Raw genomic sequence first — 17,157 nt, 5'->3', positions numbered from 1 at the left:
GGTTTTAGGTTATATCCATGCATGGTCCTTGGTTGGAGAAACACTCTCATAGAAGACCCCTGTGACCTGCCCCTTAAGTCCTTGTGGGGCTCCTGTCCTCTCTAGGTCATACTAACTCCTCTTTCTTTCATATGATTCCGTGCACTCTGCCGAAGGTTTGGTTACGAGTCTCAGCATCTGCTTTGATACACTGCTAGGTAGAGTCTTTCAGTTGCCCTCTGTGGTAGGCTCCTGTGCTGTTACTTGTTTTCTCCTACATCCATTGTCCATCCCATTTGTCTTTCTAAGTGAGGATTGATCATCTTAACCCTGGTCCTCTTTCTTGTTTATATTCTTTAGGTGTACAGATTTTAGTGTGTTTATCCTTTCTTATTGGTGTACTACCTACTTATAAGTGAGTATATACTGTATGTGTCTTTCTGCTCCTGGGATACCTCACTCAGGATGATCTTTTCTAGATCCCACCATTTCCCTGAGTAGTAATCCATTGTATAAAAGTACCAAAATTTCTGAATCCATTTCTCCATTGATGGACATCTGGGTTCTTTCCCGGTTCTGGCTATTACAAATAAAGCTGCTACAAACATGGTTGAGAAAATGTCCTTGTTGTATACTTGAGCATCTTTTGGGTATATGCCTAGGAGTGGCATAGCTGGATCTTGAAGAAGCAGTATTCCTGATAGTCTGAGAAAGCACCAAATTGATTTCCAAAATGTTTGTAAAAGCTTACATTACCACCAGCAGTGGAAGAGGGTTCCCCGTTCTCCACAAGCTCTCCAACATGTGTTGCATTTTGAGTTTTTGACCTTGGCCATTCTGATGGGTGTAAGGTGTAATCTCAGGGTCGTTTTGATTTGCATCTCCCTGATTGCTAAGGATGTTGAGTATCTCTTTAAGTGTTTCTCTGCCATTCTATATTCTTCTACAGAGAATTCTCTGTTTAGGTCCATATCCCATTTTTTAATTGGATTGCTTGATTTATTGCCTTTTAACTTTTTTAGTTTTTTATATGTTCTGGATATGAGCCCTCTGTCAAATATAGGGTTGGTGAAGATCCTTTTCCCAATCTGTAGGAGGTCATTTTGTTCTGACAACAGTGTCCTTTGTTTTACAGAAGCTTTTCAGTTTCACGAGGTCCCATTTATTGATTGTTGATCTTAGAGCCTGTGCTGTTGGTGTTCTGTTCAGGAAGTAGTCTCTTGTGCCAATGAGTTCTAGGCTCTTCCCCAATTTTTCTTCTAACTGATTTAGTGTATCTCGTTTTATATTGAGCCCTTTGATCCACTTGGACTTTAGTTTTATGCAGGGTGACAAATATATGGATCTATTTTTCTTCATGTAGACATCCAGTTGGACCAGCACCATTTGTTGAAGATGCTGTCTTTTTTTCCATTGAATGGCTTTGGCTTCTTTGTCAAAAATCAAATATTCATAGGTGTGTGGGTTCATTTCTGGGTCTCCTCTTCGGTTCCATTGATCTACTATTCTGTTTCTATGCCAATACCATGCAGTTTTTATTGTTCTGTAGTACAGCTTGAGATCAGGGATGGAGATACCTCCAGATGATCTGTTGTTGTACAGGATCGTTTTGGAAATTCTGGGTTTTTGGTTTCTCCATATGAAGTTGAGAATTTTTTTCATGGACTGTAAAGAATTGTTTTGGTATTTTGATGAGAATTGAATTGAATCTATAGATTACTTTTGGAAGAATGGTCATTTTCACTAAGTTAATCCTACTGATCCATAAGCAAGGGAGATCTTTCCATCTTCTGATATATTCTTCAATTTCTTTCTTCTGAGACTTGAAGTTTTTTTTAAACAGGTCTTTCACTTGCTTGGTTAGGTGCACACCAAGGTACTTTATGTTTTTAGTGACCATTGTAAAGGGTGTTGTTTCCTTGATTTCTTTTTTGGCCTTTTTGTCTTTGGTATACAGGAAGGCTTCTGATTTTTTTTTTTGAGTTAATTTTGTATCTTGTCACTTTGCTGAACATGTTTATCAGCTGAAGGAGTTTTCTGGTTGAATTTTTCAGGTCACTCATGTATACTATCATATAGCCTGCAAATAGGTAAATTTTGATTTCTTCCTTTCTGCTTTGCATCCCCTTGATCTCCCTTACTTTTCTTATTGCTCTAGCTAAGACTTAAAGTACTATGTTGAAGAGATATGGGGAAGAGTGGGCAGCCTTGCCTTTTCCCTGATTTCAGTGGGATTGAATTAATTTTCTCCCTAATGAACTTGATGTTGGCTATAGGCTTGCTGTATATTGTCTTTACTATGTTTAGGTATGTGCCTTGTATCCCTGATCTTTCCAAAACTTTAAAGAAGAATGGGTGTTGGATTTTGTTAAATGCTTTTTGGCATTTAAGTAGATGACCATGTGGTTTTTCTCCTTCAGTTTGTGGATTACATTGATGGATTTCCGTATACTGTACCACCCTTGTATGCCTGAGATGAAGCCTACTTGGTCATGGTGGATGATATCTTTTATATGCTCTTGGATTCAGTTTGCAAGTAGTTTATTGAGTATTTTTGCATCAATGTTTATAAGAGAGATAGGTCTGAAGTTCTCTATTTTGTTGGGTCTTTGTGTGGTTTAGGTATCAAGGTGATTGTGGCCTCATAGATTGAGTACCTTCTGCTTCTATTTTGTGGAATAATTTGAAGAGAATTGGAGTTAGCACTTCTTTGAAGGTCTCATAGAATTCTGCTCTGAAACCATCTGGCCCAGTGCTTTTTTTGGAAGGGAGGCTGTTGATGACTGCTTCATTTTCCTTGGGGGGATATAGGGCTGTTCAATCTTTCTACCTGATCTTGACTTAATTTTGGTAGATGTAATCTATCAAGATTGTCCATTTCTTTTAGATTTCGAATTTTGTGGCATAAAGGCTTTTGTAGTACGACCTAATGATTGTTTGGATTTCCTCATTTTCTGTAGTTATGTCCCCCTTTTCATTTCTGATTTTGCTGATTTGGATAGTTTCTCTCTGCCTTTTAGTTAGTTTGGCTATGGGTGTGTCTACCTTGTCGATTTTCTCCAATCACTCTTAAAATATAAAAATATGTTAAATTTTATCATCATAACTCAAACTTGATAATGTTCCAGAAATCTTTTTAAAAATACTTATTTTTCAGTATATGTGTGTTAACATTTTTGTGTGAGTGTATGCGTGTATGTGAATATGTGCATGTTTATTGAGCAGATGCCAGAAAAGGACACGGGATTCTCTTGTGTTGTGAGCCACTGGCTATAGTTACAGGAAACAGTACTCAGGTCCTCTCCAAGACAGTTTAACTGCGAATCTCTATAGGTCCCTGTTCTGACACTCTTCCCTTATTTCTTAAACAAATACATCTTTTATGGGAAATAGAATTCATTTGCAACCTTGGCCTAAAAATTTCAAATATCCATTGGAAATATAAAAGGAAAATATGATTCCTATATTATTTTTAAATGATGATTACATAAAACATTTTAGTGTTTTCAAAAATATGTCATACGGCTATTATCTTGGGTACAGCTTTTAGTAACTCAGTAGAGATTACTCTCTTGCTTCACAGGAGAGGAGTTTGAAAACTGTTTATCCACATTATCTTGATCATTATGAAATATCTTCTCTACCATCTTCAGAATGAACTGTATCTTGAAGGGTGATCTTATTAATTTTCAAGACTATTTGAAGTTCAGAAAGGGGAAAAGGCTGTATGATCCAAGTTCTGACTTAAACTTTGTCAAAGATTCTCAAGGTTTATTGAGTTTGTCTCCTCCTTATAATATTTTATCTTTATTTAAACAATGATTTCTCTGTAAGGGTAACATAATGAAGAGTATCACATTGAAAGTTCCTTGTTGCTTGTTGTCACCCACTCCTACTAGTACATTCTGAAAAATATCATAAAACAAAGTAGAATTCTGTTCATTTGAAGAGAAATGAGCTCTGTTTTTCACAAAATGAGAACTTAAGTTTCATGCAAGAATTCAACTATGACTTTTTTATTTCTTTTGTAATGCAGTAAATAAAATTTCAACTTGTTCTTATGTATTCACCTGCGACCATCAAGAGTAACTGCCTGCACAAGGGGTTGGAAATTAATAGAGACAGAGAACAGGAAGAGGGACACCAAGACAGTGCTCTGATCAAGGTGCCATCTTTATTATGAAGTAAGCCACTTATATAGGTAAACCACAAGGGACTCTCCAAGTAAACATATCCAAGAAAAACAGGAAACTTAACCAAGCAAAAGAGGAAGCTTAACCAAGCAAAAAAGAAGGCTTAACTAAGCAAAACAGGAGGCTTAACCAAGCAAAACAGGAGGTAGCTGATGAAAACAACAGGAATAGCGAGTCAACATGACTTGCACACATGTGACCACCTCAGGTCCAATGGAATGGCTACCTCAGTTCCACCTTTTTCATTTACGACCAAAGCCTCAGAAGGCTTCTTTTCTTTTAACACAATAATAATTACGAAATAAGAAAAAACTGTTAGGTAAAATCTACATATGCAATGTCCAGTCCATGTGTATTTAGCAAATTAGGAGAAAGTGTTTGATTACCCTATCTATCTTGACAAGTTTAGAGTTCTATACCTAAATTAACTTTTATCCTTGTTGGTGTTACCTATAAGAAAGCATTTTTTTTAAACTTCTAAACAACTTAAGCTTCTTTTGTGGCACCATAACTATTTGGTCTTCAACCCCATCAGAGACTTGAGAAGGAATAAAATTAGTAAATAGGAAGTGAATGTTAGCTGCTTCCTAAAAATAAAAATTGACAGAGACTGAATTGCTGCCTGAACAGTCACCCATAACTCTCTGTAACATTGGAGCATCATCTTTAGCTTTCTGGCTCAGAATATTTGACAGACATATATGCGAAGCAGGAACTATTTAGGACTTGATAACTCTGTCTTGTTAGAGTTGGGCAGTCGACTTGTCCTGCATTTAAGCTTGCCCATTTTTGGCAGAATCTGTCTGTTGTGACACAAGGGTATGTTCTTTACCTGAGTGGCCACATTGGAAGCCATCTCCATTTGGAGGTTCTTTGATGCTCATTATCTTCTTTCAGGTAGGCAGGGTACTGCCAGGAAATGACTTGTCTCATTGTCAAAGAATCTTTAAAATAATAAAGACACTTTTTAAATGCCATATTCTGTAGGTCTCTGAAGTTTTTGGAGACTACCTATCTTTATGTAATCAATCTGTCTACAAAATCATATCAGTCTGTTAAACCTAGCACATATACTTTTGTGATAAATTAGACTAGTGTCTGCCATGACTATGAGTTGATTAACTAGCAATTAACTTGCATTACCTAATACCCTAACCCATTTTAATAGCTGTTTAAAAGTATTGGAAGTAACCTTGAATTTGTATCAATATCTTAAAGCTTATACCAGTGTATCAAAGTACTTATTTTTGCATCACTATGCAAATCCTATTCCATAGTTAAAATTAACCTTATTTGAGAACAACAAATAAAACCCTAAGTTAAGTAGATTCAATAATCTACCTTTTGTCTTATTTCTATAAGATATCCCTGTATATTCCTTGTTTCACTCAGAATAAGACCATTAACAATTATAAACATCTCCCAATGACAATAAACATTCATAGCCACAGAGAACAACCTAACCAACCTCCTTTAAGGAAAATTGGATGTCATTCTCATGAATTTCTTCTAGCTGACATTTTGGGCACATAGAAATCCTGTAATGGGGCCTAAAGAAAATTGGGAAAAATGGTTAATTAAGCAAGCAATAACATTTGTGGTACAGTGTTTTAATGTTGAGATATCTCAGGCTTAATAAAATTCCTCTTTGGAACAGTCTAAAATTCTGGACCTATTAAGATTAGTAGCTTTCTTCAAAGTTCTTTTGTGAGCAGACTTTGATGAGAAACAACAATTGACCCAATACTGCCTATCCTTGAAATCCTACCATGATGGCACAGTGCAGGCTGGTTCCCAAATATTTCCTCCACTAATCTTGTCAGCTACTACAGCTAGTCTGTGACCATTTATCTCTCTAAGGGCTGGTCCTGTTGTCGCTGAAGTCTTGGCCTTTGCATTATGTTATGTGGATGCTATGTCTTAGTACCCAGGGAGAGTCAAGAATTTCCTAAGAAATGCCTCACTTATCCTCAGGTTTCCAAAGTGCCTAAGAATGAAGACCCCACAGAGACAGTGTCTTCATTGAACATCTTCCTGAAGGTACCTGGGACTTTGGCCTAGATCATTCCATTGATCTCAGTCCACTAGTCAGAGTTGATGAAAAGGTATCTGTCACCCACACAGAAATGCTTCTTGCAGGCAGCACACTTGAAACACTCCAATAACACTCTTATCTTCATCTCATAGGCACGGATATGCTTGTCATAGCAAGCACAGTCCTCAGAGGAGTCCAGGCTCTTTCTCTCGATGGCTGAGGACATTGAGGAGGGAGGCAGAGTGCCGGGGGCAGGGACACTCCCTTTGTGGAGCAAGGCTGTCCCATTGCTTGAACTCTGGCGCTGCCAGCTCCTGCTACTCCTGCTTGCTTCGCTGGCAAGCCTGTCCCTTCATACTCAAGGATTGTCACTGTGCTCCCTTCCATCCTGTTCCAGCTGCCATACCTTAGTCTCAAATAGAAAGACTGAAGAAGGCACATAAACTTTGGTCCTTGGTTTCTAAAACACGTGACTCAGGCTGCAAAAGCCTGAGAGTGGTTCTGCTCTTGAACAGGTATGTGCTGAAGGCAAAGTGCAACTGAGATTTTGTTAACTATTTGCTTATACGTCTAGTCTGTGGGAAAAAAATCTCTTCACATAATTTTGCTTACTACAATTCTTTCTACAAAAACATCCACAACATTTTCAATTATAGTAACAACACATTAATAAATTATAAATTAACAAAATTTTATATTTGCTTAAAAATCATTTATCAAATGCTAACTTCCAGATTATATGGAAAACTAAAGATACAAGTTGCTAGAAATCTGGCATCCCAATTAAATTCTGATTTTTAAAAGTATATAAAATGTCCCTCAAATTACTCCAAGTTCTACTGCTGAAGTGTTTATTTCACCCTTTTCATAAGTTATTATGAAAACAGCCTGGAAATGCCTAGCACAATGAAGTAGGACAGAATCACTTCAGCCCCAGCACTGAGACCTGCAAATCTGGACTTTTCAAAGTTGCATAGCTGCAAGATGGTCACTGCTAACAAGCTATTACTCAGTTTTATTTCAGAAGGAACAATGTATTTCAGAAACTGCAGTTCAGTAGACTGTTCTACATTTACTCTTTGGATGGACCAAAAAGAAACCAAAAAAAGTAAATACATTAAAACAGCAGCTCCATAGAACTTAATAAAAAGTAAATCAATTTTGCAATTAGTTAACTTTGACATCTGAATACAAAATGTTTATCAGTGTCATCTATGCAGTGACTAGTCCAGGATGTGCAACATTTTCAGAATCCCTGTGTGTCCCTTATAGCCACGTTTCTTTACCACATAAATTAACAGGCAATCCTTTAATAATGAAAAAATTAACAGTACCTGAATTTTCCTCCTCATCTTTCCAAGTAAGCAGTTGAGAACTTTGTTTAGTATTTTGAGAATGCCCAATTCCCTGAAGGTGGGTAATGGTAGACCCTTTAGGCCAATTCTGGGGTCTGTAGTTTTTTACCTACTTGGTCCCAAACCACTATATTCAAAGTCCTACTTTCAGAAAACCAGGGACAATTAACATCTACTTGATTTTAAAAGCCCTAAATAGGTCGACTTTCAAGCCCAAAACCTCGTGTTTTGAGTAATTGTTTGAGCATTTCAATAACACTCCCTTGCTATTGCTCTGTCCCATATTGCGCTGTCTGGCCCTTACCTTGCACTCTCGCTGGTGGGCGATCACCAATGTGCTTTCCTTTTTCCCAGTGGACAACCTAAGTCACAGCATGACCCACCCCGCAGGTCTGTCACTGGAGATCTTGAATGGGGGAGTGGGAATGAAAAAGGGAACAAGGGCATGAGATATGAAGACCAAGACAGTTATTCCGATCAAGGTCTCAGTTTATAAGAATTTTCCCTTCAATATAGTCAGGGCAGAAGGAATGTAATTGCCTTTGGCAAGGTTACTAAGTGACTAGAAATTACAGCATGGCCCACCAAGATGTGCTAATAATGGTTGTTTGGAAAGTTCCTCAGAAGTGTTACTTAGGAAGCCCTGAAGGAGAGGAGGGGTTAAGGTATTTCAGTAAGATGATCTTATCAAAAGCCCCAGGTCAGCCAGGAATGCACTATTGTATCCAAGACGTAGGCCATCAAGCCAGATGCCAAATTCAAGGGGCAGCAAGGTGCCAGAAGGCCCCCCCTGACAACAGTGTTCCTCAGCAGGTCCCTTGTTTTCAGGTTCAATCCCAGGGTTTCGTCACTACCTGTAGTCACCCATGACCACCAATAGTAACCACCTGCACAAGGGGCTGGAAATTAATAGAGACAGAGAACACGAAGAAGGACACCAAGACACTTCTCTGATCAAGGTGCCATCTTTATTACAGAGTAAGCCACTTATACAGGCAAACCACAAGGGACTTTCCAAGTAGACATATCCAAGCAAAACAGGAGGCTTAACCAAGCAAAACAGGAGGTGTCTGCTGAAAACAACAAGAATAGTGAGTCAGCATGACTTGCATGCATGTGACCACCTCAGGTCTAATGGAATGGCTACCTCATTCTGGGACAAAATTTATTGGAAGAAATCTTTTATGAGTATACTATCTTCTTTCCTTATTCTCTCCATGCAATTGGATATGTTTGAGATTCTTTTTTCAGTTCCATATTTTTATTAACTCATGCACAACTACTTGTCTTCTGGTTTGGCAAAGCAGTAAGTCAGAGAAGCCTTGCCCCAATAATGACTTTCAAAGTGGCTAGCCATGTAAACTCCAGCACCACATTCATCAGAAGGACACTGTCAAAGAATTTGACTTAGTTTGCCACTTTTTTTTTGTCACAATTTTTTCTTTTTTTATTTTTTTTATTCTTAGTTACAATTTATTAACTCTGTATCCCAACTGTATCTGCTCCCTCATTCCCTTGAAAGCCCTCCCTCCCTCCCTCCCTCATCTCCTCCCTGCCCCTTTCCAAGTACACTGATTTGAGAGGACCTCTTCCCCTTTCATCTGATCCTGTTTTATCAGGTATCTTCAGAACTGGCTACAAAGTCCTTCTCTGTGGCCTAGGAGGACTGCTCCTCCCTTGTGGGGTGGGGAGGTCAAAGAGCCTGCCATTGAGTTCCTGTCATAAATAGTCCCTGTTCTCCTTACTATGGGAAACCAATTGGTTACTGAGCTACCACGTGCTTCATCCAAGCAAAGGTTCTAGGTTATATCCATACATGGTCCTTGGTGGAGTATCAGTCTCAGAAAAGACCCCTGTGCCATGATATATTTCGTCCTTGTGGAGCTCCTATTCTTTCAACATCATACAAACTCCCCCTTCTTTCATTTGTTTCCCTGCACTCTGCCAAAGGTTTGGTTATGAGTCTTAGTATCTGCTTTGATACACTGTTAGGTAGTGTCTTTCAGAGGCCCTCTGTGGTAGTCTCCTGTCCTGTTATTTGTTTTCTCCTATGTCCAATGCACCTCCCATTCGTCTTTATAAGTGAGGATTGATCATCTTACCCTGGGTCCTCTTTCTTGTTTATCTTCTTTAGGTGTATAGATTACATTATGTTTATCATATCTTATAGGACTATATGAGTGAGTATATACCATGTGTGTCTTTCAAGTAATCCAATTAAAAATGGGGTATGGAGCTAAACAGAGAATTCTCTGTAGAGGAATATGCAATGGCAGAGAAACATTTAAAGAAATACTCAACATCCTTAGCCATCAGGGACATGTAAATCAAAATGACCCTGAGATTTTACCTTACACCCCTCAGAATGGCTAAGATGAATAACTCTGGTGACAACACATGCTGGAGAAGTTGTGGAGAAAGGAGAATCCTCCTCCATTCCTGGTGGGAATGTAAACTGGTACAATTACTTTGGAAGTCAATCTGGCACTTTCTCAGACAATTAAGAATAGTGCTTCCTTAAGATCCAGCTATACCACTCCTAGGCATATACCCAAAATTTGCTCAAGTACACACCAAGGACATTTGCTCAACCATGTTTGTAGCAGCTTTATTTGTAATAGCCAGAACCTGGAAACAACCCAGATGTCCTTCAACGGAGGAATGGACACAGAAATTGTGGTAATTTTACACATTGGAATACTACTTAGCAATCAAAAATGAGGAAATCATGAAATTTGCAGGCAAAGTGGGATCTAGAAAAGATCATCTGAGTGAGGTATCCCAGAAGGAGAAAGTTTGCCACTTTCAAATTTGAATACCTTATAGAATTTTAGCACAGCCAGTTTAACCTACTTCCTCCTTTGCTTATTAGTCTTGGGAGTGGTGTAAGTCTTCTTCTTCTTCTTCTTCTTCTTCTTCTTCTTCTTCTTCTTCTTCTTCTTCTTCTTCTTTTTCTTAGCACCACTTTGAAGGCTCAAGATGAAGGGTGGACTTCTTGTGAATGAAGTAGCCAGACAAAGTATAGACATCTTTCACCTGCTTACCAGCAAAGATCAGCCTCTGCTGATCAGGAGAAATTCCTTACCTATCCTGGATCTTGGCCTTTGCATTTTCTCTAGTGTCCAAACTCTAGCTTGGTGGTGGTCTTCCCTGTAAGAGTCTTCACAAAAATCTGCATCTTGGCAGTTGTTCCACCAAAGATGCAGACTGTGTGTGTGTGTGTGTGTGTGTGTGTGTGTGTGTGTGTAAGAACTAGAGTTCTGACAAAGCTCTTTGTAAAAAATAGATGGAAAAGAAAAAAAAAAACATTAACTTACATCTATATCAACATTCTATCTTTATAAGATCTGAACATCATAATTCAAATGTTATACTACTACTGCTTTCACAAATAATAATCTAAATATCTATTTAACTATTCAGTATATATAAGTTTCATTTGTGATCTGCGTTAAGCCTCACAGCAGAACTACATGCTCTAAACTGTTTAAAAACTGAACATGGAGAACTTACAGAAGATCAAACTTACAGAGAATGACTTTTTTTTTTTTTTTTCAAATTTCTTTTTTTTTTTTTTCAATGCAGTTTATTCAGGAACATTGAACAATCCTCGGACCCCGGGGAAAGCCAGCCCACAGCTTAAATAGCCTCTGGGTAGCCAACCCAGGCGTGCCACGGGGGCAATGCAGATAGGTCCACATACACGGAAGCAAGCCAGATCCTCGGCCTTAGCCAAATGTGGAATTGTTCGTGACAGAGAGCACTCACCATCGGGAAGGTGGAAGGCGGAAACCAGCTCCATCTTTAAGGCGCGGCATTCCGCAGCTCTCTACAGTTCCCCCTTTTTGTTTTAGACGCATCAGGCAAGAGTAGAGGTCTGATCTCTGATATTAGAAATAAATTGGGACTTTGTACAGATGTTCATTTAGGTGTCATCCACCCAAAGAGCATCAGACCCGTCCGATACCTTTTTCTCAGAGGCGGGACCTGGGGCATCAACCCGCATGCAATCAGACATGCTCTTCTCTGGGTCCAAAGCGGCTGACCCTGAGTGCAGTGCTTAGCCTCGCATCCTGAGCGTATCATTTTAGCTTTTTGTGGTATCCAACCATTCTTGGGGAGAATGTCCTGCTTCAATGGCTGTAAAGGCCTGAATGATCATGGCTGCATCACACTGTTGTGAGACTCTAAAGAGAATGACTTTTAAATTTTGATATTGCATATAGAATAGAGTCTATGTGTTAAAGTTTTGACCCCATAATTTCATGATAATGAAGGTTTCAGAATCTTTAAAATGTGGGTGCTATTAAAATATGGGAGGTTTACTTTCTAAATTGATTTGGAGAACATGGTCACTTCTTTACTATTTCCTACTTGGCAGTCTAATTGGTTTTGCTATTACATCTGCTTCTGCCTTAATATGATACTTCAACACAGATCCTAAGCAATGGGAACAGTCATCATGGACTTGGGACCTCCAAAACCATGACATAAATATTTCTTTTGAGAAGGTAACTATATTGGATATTTTGTCACAATAAACAGAGGCTGACTGATACAATGATGAATTCAGTATTTGAGAGCAAATATTATTATTGCCATTCCATTCTTTATTCTGACCTCTGTAAGCTCACTGATATGGAGAAACAACATTCAGTTATATGTTGAAAGTTCTTTAGAATAAAATTTTATTTCTACAAACATTGATACAAGTTTGTTTTCACAAAATGTTGGTAATATCTGTATTAACTCATATGTCACATTTTAATTATCTATATAGTGTCAAAATCTTATTAGAAAATTTATGCTTTCTATCTCCTCTTCTTCCATAAGGTTTCCTGACCTCTGTCCAAAGTTTGGCTACGAGTCTCAGCATTTACTTTGTTACTCTGACTGGTAGAGTCTTTCAAAGGCCCTCTGTGGAAGGCTCCTGTCCTATTCCCTGTCTTCTATTTCTGATAACTATCCTGTTTGCCTTTCTAAATGAAGATTAAGCCTCTTCACTAGGGTCTTCCTTGTTGTTTAGCTTCTTTAGGACTATTGATTTTAGTATGTTTATATTATATGACCAGTACCCACTTATAAGTGAATATGCACCATGTGTATCTTTCCACTTCTGGGTTACCTCACTCAGGGTAATCTTTGCTAGTTCAATCCATTTGCCTGCAAATTTCATGAGTTCCTTGTTTTTAATTGCTGAGTAATATTCCATTGTGTAACTGTACCACAATTTCTGTCTCCATTCCTGGCTTGTTTCCAGATTCTGTCTAGGAGGGGACAGGACCTCCACAAGGAGATAGTCAGAGGAAAACAAAACTGGGCAGAGTGCAGCCTGCAGAGACTGATACTCCAATCAAGGACCATGCTTGGAGAGAACCTAGAATCCCAGTCCAGAGGAAGCCCATAGGCTACTCAGTTTCCAAGTGGGTGTCCTAGTAAGGAGAACAGGGGCTCTCTCTGACATGTACTCAGTGGCTGACTCTTTGATCATCTCCCCCTGGGTGGTGTAGCCTTGCCAAGCCACAGAGAAAGATGATGCAGCCAATCACGATAAGACCTGATAGTCTAGGTTGAGATAGAAGGGGAGGAGGTCTTTCCCTATCAGTGGATTGGTGAGGGGAGAGAAGAGGGTGAGTGGGTGGTACTGGGAAAAGTCAAGGGGTGGGCTACAGTTGGGATACAAAGAGAATAAATTGCAATAAACAAATAAACAGATTGAAATCCATGATGGTGACCCTGACTACACAGGGTATCTTAACAGCAGCTCAGCAGTGAGAGCAGGGTGACCAAGAGGCTGTACTGTGAACCCCAAAACTCTGATGTCTGTTTCTCAAGAAAGATAAGAATCCATGTGTATAATCAAAGGTCCATCTTCAGGCTAATACCAGGAAAAATTCCCAGACTCATGGAGGCGCTACCTCAGCCATAGGACACCCGCCTAATCCCACCACCTGTGGATACCTTCCTGGGACAGGAAGCAGCTGGACATATGCAGTTCTGACCCTGCAGCTTTAGGCCACCCACCACCAAATCCCACACTCTGTGGATATATTCTTGGAACTAGAGCCTGGCAACTCTGACCTTGGGCTCTCACTCTTACTGCCTGTAGAGTGAATATCTTCCTGTACTGTGGGTGAGACTCCAAATCTGGTACCCACTCTCACAGTCCTGTGACACATTCTGGGTACTAGAAGCTCCTGGTTCCAAACCTGGGAGACCACACTCAAAATCCTGGGGCCACCTTCCTGGTTGCAGCAGCTAGTAGTAGTCACTCTCACTCTGCAGTGGAGGGGATGCACTCTGGTAATGTGGGGGAAGAATGGCTCCATTCTGCCTACTCCCCACCTGGAGTAGGCCTGGCTCATCGTGGTCAGATTCAACAAGCACAGCACAGAAAGTGAACACAACTGAGCTCAGCTAGGCTTGGGAACCGGATTTCATTCTCCACCATCTAAGGGAAACCTATGGGTCACTGGAGCAGCTCTAGGCATGGAGATCTCTCTGCCAGTGCTCCATCAGCCTGGCTTACATAAGACAGAGACAGCGAGCCCAGCACAGACAGAGAACCCAGTGGAGCTGAGATAGGCACCTAACCCCAATTCCATTGTCCTCCACGCCAAGGAGGCCTGTGGCACACTAGAGCAGTTTTAGGCTTGGAGGACTTTTTGCCTGCTGCTCAGCAGTCTGGGTCTGAAAGGACAAGGCCAGAACAGCCAGTGAACCCAGCAGACCTGTGCCAGGCCTAGAACACAAATCCCATCCTCTAGAAAGTTTTTAATCTTGTTATATTTTGTTTCCCCTTACAGAGCTTTTTATCTTAAAGAACAGAAAAAATACCCTGCACAATTTCCTGAAATATTGGTCTGTTTTCTCTTTGAAAATGGAATGACTACATCTGTGCAGCCATTCCAAACATTCCATTTTCAAAGAGAAAACAGAAAGTTCAGTGTCCAAGTGGGTTACATAGTAATGAGAAGAGGGACTGCCTCTGACATAATCTGATTGGCCTGCTCTTTGATCACCTCCCCCTGAGGGGGGAGCAGCCTTACCAGGCCACAGAAGTTGACAATGCAGCCATTCATGATGTGATCTGATAGACTAAGATCAGAAAGGAGAGGAGAACCTCCCCTATCAGTGGACTTGGGGAGTGGCATGCGTGAAGAATGGGAAGGGAGGGTGGGGTTGGGAAGGGAGGAGGGAGAGGCTTATGGGGGGATACAAAGTGAATAAAGTGTAATTAATGAAAAAAAGAAAAAAAAATAGAATGGCAAAACTACAGTAAATCCTTTGAGTTTAAAAAGTATTCTATGAGTCTCATTATTTACTTTTATACAATGCTGGGAAGAGTTTTTCAGAGACCATATGTGGTAGGTTCCTGTCCTGTTTCCTGTTTTCTCCTTCCAATATTCATCCCGTTTGCCTTTCTGAGTGAGGATTGATCATCTTACCCGGGGTGCAATTTTAGCTTAGCTTCTTTAGGTGTACAGATTTTGGTGGGTTTATCCTATCTTATAAGTCTAGTATCCACTTATAAGTGAGTATATACCATGTGCGCCTTTTTGTTTCTAGGATACCTCACTCAGGATGATCTTTTCTAGATCCCACCATTTGCCTACAAATTTCATGATTTCCTTGTTTTTAATTGCTGAGTAGTATTCCATTGTGTAAATGTACCACAATTTCTGTATCCATTCCTCAGTTGAGGGACATCTGTATTGTTTCCAGCTTCTGGCTATTAAGAATAAAGCTGCTATGAACATGGTTGAACAAATGTCCTTATTGTGTACTTGAGCATCTTTTGGATATATGCTTAGAAGTGGTATAGATGATCTTGAGGAAGCATGACTCCTAATTGTTTGAGAAAGCACAAAATTGATTTCCAAAGTGGTTGGATAAGTTTATATTCCCACCAGTATGGAGGATGGTTCCCCTTTACCACATCCTCTCCAGCATGTATTGTCGGTTGAGTTTTTTATCTTAACCATTCTAATGGGTGTAAGGTGAAATCTCAGGGTCATTTTGATTGGCATCTCCCTGATGACTATGGGCGTTGAGCATTTCTTTATGTATTTCTCTGTCATTTTATATTCCTCTACAGAAAATACTCTGTTTATCTCTAAAGCTCATTTTTAATTTATTTTTATTTTTATTATTAGTTACATTTTATTAACTCTTTATCCCAGCTGTATCCCACTCCCTCATTCCCTCCCAATCCCACCCTCCCACCCTCATCTCCTCTGTCATTTTCCAAGTCCACTGATTGGGGAGTACCTCATTCCCTTTTATCTGAGCCTGTTTTATCAGGTATCTTCAGGACTGGCTGCAAAGTCCACCTCTGTGGCCTAGCTGGACTGCTCCTCCCTTGTGGGGTGGGGAGGTCAAAGAGCCTGCCATTGAGTTCCTGTCAGAAATAGTCCCTGTTCTCCTTACTATGGGAAACCAATTGGTTCCTGAGCTACCATGGGCTTCATCTACACAGAGGTTCTAGGTTATATCCATACATGGTCTTTGGTGGAGTATCAGTCTTAGAAAAGACCCCTGTGCCCAGATATATTTGGTCCTTGTGGAACTCCTATCCTTTCCACATCATGCTAACTCCCCCTTCTTTCATATGATTCCCTGCACTCTGCTGAAGGTTTGGTTATGAGTCTTAGTATTTGCTTTGATACACTGTTAGGTAGAGTCCTTCAGAGGCCCTCTGCAGTAGGCTCCTGTCCTGTTACTTGTTTTCTCCTGTGTCCAATGCATTTGTCTTTCTAAGTGAGGATTGATCATCTTACCCCAGGTCCTCTTTCTTGTTTATCTTCTTTAGGTGTATAGATTTCATTATGTTTATCATATCTTATAGGTCTATATAAGTGAGTATATACCATGTTTGTCTTTCTCCTTCTGGGATACCTCACTCAGAATGATCTTTTCTAGGTTCCACCATTTGCCTGCAAATTTCATGATTTCCTTAATTCCATTTGCATCTCGGAGAAGACGATGGACATTGAGCATTACTTTAAGTATTTCTCTGCTATTCTATATTCCACTACAGAAAATTCTCTGTTTAGCTCTGTACCCCATTTGTTTTATTTTATTTTATTTTATTTTATTTTATTAATTACACTTTATTCATTTTGTATCCCCCCATAAGCCCCTCCCTCCTCCCCTCCTGATCCTACCCTCTCTCCCATTTCTGCATGCATGCCACTCCCCAAGTCCACTGATAGGGGAGGTTCTCCTCTCCTTTCTGATCTTAGTCTATCAGTTCATATCAAAAGTGGCTGCATTGTCCTCTACTGTGGCCTGGTAAGGCTGCTCCCCCCTCAGGGGGAGGTGATCAAAGAGCAGGCCAATCAGATTATGTCAGAGGCAGTCCCTCTTCCCATTACTATGTAACCCACTTTTTTAATTGGATTACTTGACTTGTTGCTTTTGAGACTCATAAACAAACTTTGGGTATTGTGTAGGTAATCTCAGGAAAGAAGGGAGAGATAGTAAGACCTGCAGAGGACAGGAGCTTCATAAGCATAGCCATGGAACCAAAATATTTGGGCACAGGGATCTTTACTGAGACTGATACTCCAACCCAGGACTATTCATGGATATA

General features: G+C 39.9%; 1 protein-coding gene and 1 pseudogene across 1 annotated transcript in view; one reads left to right on the top strand and one right to left on the bottom strand.

Moving 5' to 3' along the window:
• The window catches only part of Dach2 (dachshund family transcription factor 2), a 691,399-nt gene that overhangs the window by 369,048 nt on the left and 305,194 nt on the right, over positions 1-17,157 (top strand). The gene's annotated exons all lie outside the window — the stretch shown is intronic.
• LOC132649871 (ubiquitin-ribosomal protein eS31 fusion protein-like) lies at positions 8,842-10,740 on the bottom strand (annotated as a pseudogene).

The sequence above is a fragment of the Meriones unguiculatus genome, chromosome X (genome assembly GCF_030254825.1).
Source record: "Meriones unguiculatus strain TT.TT164.6M chromosome X, Bangor_MerUng_6.1, whole genome shotgun sequence".
NCBI classification, from domain to species: Eukaryota; Metazoa; Chordata; class Mammalia; order Rodentia; family Muridae; genus Meriones; species Meriones unguiculatus.
This window is presented reverse-complemented; position numbering and strand designations above follow the sequence as displayed.